Raw genomic sequence first — 4,448 nt, 5'->3', positions numbered from 1 at the left:
CTTGTATGACTTACTTTCTTCTGTAAAACACAAAAGATATTTTGTAGAATGTTACCAAACCATTTTGGTTCCTCTTGATTTCTACTGTATGGACAAACATTTCTTGAATTTCTCAAAATATCTTCTTTTATTTTCCACAGAAGAAATAAATTCATACAGGTTTGGAATGACATAATGCTGAGTAGCCTAAATGATGACAGTTTTAATTTTTGGGTGAACTATCCCTTTAAGAACTTTATAATATTTGTAAATGGAAAACACCTAATTTATAAGTGTCTCTAAATTACAGAGACACTGGTTTTTATCTTTAATCAGGCTCTTACTGAATTAACATTTTACTTAAATTAAAATTAATTAGAATGAAACATTTAAAGAGAAATAAGCTATTAACGTTTGTTTACATTGCAGTTTGTTTACATGCATTTTACCTGGTCGTGGCTGTTTTCAGGCAGAACCTTTAATGTTGTCATATCACACAACTGTATAACACAATTCTGTGTCATTTCTGAATGGATTGAGCAATTTGCGCTGTTTATCTCTTATAAGTCGTGGTGGAAGCGCAGCGCTGTGTGGGAGACTGATCCCGCTCTGCTTTAATGCGCGGCTGGCGGATGCACCGGATAGCACCGCTTCACACTTTTGGAGTACTTGCTCTTTGCAGTTTCACGTGGGCTGTCATTTAAAAACAGCGCCTAATATGAGGTCTCCCTCGCTTCGGCGATCGACCCACCGGGAATGTCCCGGTGCTCCCGATGGCTAGTAGCTACATCGCTGGGTATGTTCAAGTAAACTAGATATGCCCAGATGCTGCGCAATTAGGTTTATTTAATATATCATGATGAGTCTCGAGTTCAGTATCTACACTAATCTGTGCAGATTTGGTTTATATGAACTTCCTCAAGAAATTAATTAGTAAACATAATTTACGAAAAGTAACCCGCCAAATTGGCTAGTGATTTGACAGCGTTACCCGCCACAGCTGATTTTTACCCGCATTTGGCGGGTTGGCGGCTGTTAATTTCAAACCCTGGTTATTAAGCATGATATTGATGTGGGATCCACCACCCAACCGCTAAAACAACATCCTTATCGCGTCAATCCATTGAAAAAAGCTCTTTTGCAGAAAGAGGTGCAATACATAATAGAAAATCACATCGCAGAGCCTAGCGCCAGTACTTGGAGTTCGCCGTATTTGCTCATCTGTAAATCAGATGGCACTTATCGATTTTGCACTGATTACCGGCGTGTAAACGTGTAAAACTGATTGTTATCCATTGTCAAGGATAGATGTCTATGCAGATCGCGTGGGTTCTGCTGTTTACATCTCAAAACTTGACTTCTTAAAAGGGTACTGGCAGGTACCGCTGACCGAACGTGCTTAAGATATTTCAGCATTTGTGACTCCCGATGCATTAGTTATAAGGTAATGGCTTTCGGGATGTAAAGCGCTCACAGTAGTTTTCAACGGCTTGTCAATATAGTTTTGGCCAGTGTGCCTAGTTGCGAGACCTATTTAGATGATTTGGTTTTGTATAGTGTAACAACGTTCTTAGTCACGGGAAGAAGGAGGCGGGAACCGGCCAACATTTAAAGACTTTAATAAAATAAACAAACACAAAATGAAAGTAAAGCGGCAGCCCTCGCTGACGACTGCCGCACACAAAATAAAGTCCAGGCCTGGTCCTCTCTCGTCTTTCACTGTCGTAACTCCTCCTTTTATCCTTCCGGAGCTCCTCCGTGGGACTCAAGACCGGTGAGCGGTGCAGGTGTCGCTCATTATCATCTACTCCACCGGCCTCGCTCCGTTCCCACGGCTCTCGGCCCCGCCCCCACTCGTCACATATAGTTCTTCGTGGACTGAGCACATGAATTTGCTTTGTTTTTCAGCGATTGGCTGATGCAAAACTTACCCTTAACTTGGCCAAATGTGAATTTGTTAAAGCCACCTTAGTTTATTTAGGAGAGGTGATTGGAAGGGGACAAGTTTGCCCAGTCCATGCTAAATTTACGTCTGTTTGTGAGTTTCCACTTCCAGCTAATCGAAAAGAACTATATGCCGTTTCTTAGAGATGGTGGGTTACTATCGTACTTTCTGTAAAAAATTTGCGACAGTGGTATCTCCCCTGACTGATTTGCTTAGTCCGAAAATACTATTTTTATGGTCTGATGCATGTCAGTGCACTTTCGAGAACAATAAGTTCTTGTTGATCTTAATGCCTGTCCTGGTCGCACCCGACCATTTAAAGGAATTCAGTCTTGTGATCGATGCCAGTGATGTGGGGGTGCGTGCTGTCCATAAGCAAACAGGTGCTGATGACGTGGAGCATCCTGTATGTTACTTTTCAAGAAAGTTTACTTCTGCACAGCGAAGGGATTCTAATATTGAAAAGGAAGCGTTTGCTTTAGTCTTTGCCATTCAGCATTTTGTTTATCTGTCTTGCTCTAACCCATTAAGGGCCTTATAGGCAAGTAATAATATTTTGTAACTGATACGGAACTTAATAGGTAGCCAGTGCAGAGACTGTAAAATTGGGGTAATATGATCATATTTTCTTGACCTGGTAAGGACTCTAGCCGCTGCATTTTGGACTACCTGTAGCTTGTTTATTGAAGATGTAGGACAACCACCTAGCAGTGCATTACAATAGTCCTGTCTAGAGGTCATGAATGCATGAACTAGCTTTTCTGCATCAGAAACAGGTAACATGTTTCGTAACTTGGCAATGTTTCTAAGATGGAAGAATGCTGTTTTTGTAACATGGGAAATATGATTTTCAAAAGACAAGTTGCTATCTAATATAACACCCAGATTTTTGACTGTAGAGGAAGTAACAGTACATCCGTCTAGTTGCAAATTGTAAAAGTCATTACTATTAAACTGTGCGGGAATATTTAGATCGGGTGGCGTCTGGTTATTTGTTAATCTAGCCACTGTGCTAAATAAAAACCTAGGATTGTTTTGGTTATTTTCTATGAGTTTGTGGATATGCTCGGCCCTGGCAGCTTTTAGAGCCTGTCTATAGCTGTACATACTGTTTTTCCACGCAATTCTAAAAACTTCCAAGTTAGTTTTTCTCCATTTGCGCTCAAGACTACGAGTTTTTTTCTTGAGAGAACGGGTGTTACTGTTGTACCATGGCGCAGTATGTTTTTCTCTAACCTTTTTCAATTTGATGGGGGCAACAGCTTCTAATGTATTAGAGAAGATAGTGCCCATGTTGCTAGTTATTTTGTCTAGTTCATGTGTACTTATTGGTACACAGAGCAGTTGAGATAAATCAGGCAGGTTATTTGTGAATCTGTCTTTGGTGGCTGGAACAATAGTTCTGCCCGGACGATAACGCGGAGCCATATAGTTAATATTAGTAATACGCAGCATGCACGATACAAGGAAATGGTCAGTAACATCATCGCTTTGAGGTACGATATCTATATCAGTAAGATCAATTCCATGCGATATAATTAAATCTAGCGTATTATTAAAACGATGAGTGGGCCCGGTGACGTTTTGCTTGACTCCAAAAGAGTTTATTAGGTCAGTAAATGCAAGTCCTAATGCATCATTTGTATTATCAGCGTGAATGTTAAAATCTCCGACAATTAGCGCGTTATCAACAGTAACCAATAAGTCTGAGAGGAAATCTGTATATGGCCCTGATGGTCTATACACAGTAGCCAGAGCAAGAGATACAATAGATTTCTTTTGCATATCTGACAGTGAAACATTAAGCATTAGTATTTCGAATGAGTTAAACCTGTATCCTGTCTTCTGATTAACATTGAGAATATCACTATATATTGTTGCAACACCGCCGCCATGACCAGTCCTAAACATTAGAAAAAATCCTGCATTAAATTTATATTTTGACCTCACTATTCGGGGACCAGACACAGTCTTTACAGATTGTACAGAGCAAGTACTTCTATCATTTAAGCGGGTAGAACAAAAATCATCAGGGCAGTTATATGAGATTTGACTTACTAGTCATGGTGCGTAGCGTCCTGGAGATGTTGTCCGAAAGGAGTTCCACTCCGACTCTGCTGGGGTGCAGGCCATCAGCACGAAAAAGCCTAGGACGCTCCCAGAAAAGATTCCAATTATTAACAAAGAGCCATTTCTGTTCTTTACACCATAACAATAACCATTCATTTAAAGCAAAAAGTCTACTGAACCTTTCGTGTCCTCGTTGATACGTGGGAAGCGGTCCTGACACGATGATCGTCGTCGCGGGCGATGTGCGGCGCACCGTCTCGATCAGGCTCCCGAAGTCCCTCTTCAGTGTCTCCGTCTGCCGCAGCTTGGTGTCGTTAACCCCCGCGTGAAGCACGACTGCTCCGGTGCTCTCGTCGGCCTTCAGGATCGCGGGTATCTGCACAGAAACATCAAGAAGACGAGCACCAGGGAAACAGTGAGTGTGCACTTTACCTTCAGCTAACGTAGCACGGAC

The sequence above is a fragment of the Sinocyclocheilus grahami genome, unplaced genomic scaffold (genome assembly GCF_001515645.1).
Source record: "Sinocyclocheilus grahami isolate Dianchi unplaced genomic scaffold, SAMN03320097.WGS_v1.1 scaffold1770.1, whole genome shotgun sequence".
NCBI classification, from domain to species: Eukaryota; Metazoa; Chordata; class Actinopteri; order Cypriniformes; family Cyprinidae; genus Sinocyclocheilus; species Sinocyclocheilus grahami.
The sequence above is the reverse complement of the archived record's forward strand: the minus strand, read 5'-3'. Positions refer to the sequence as shown.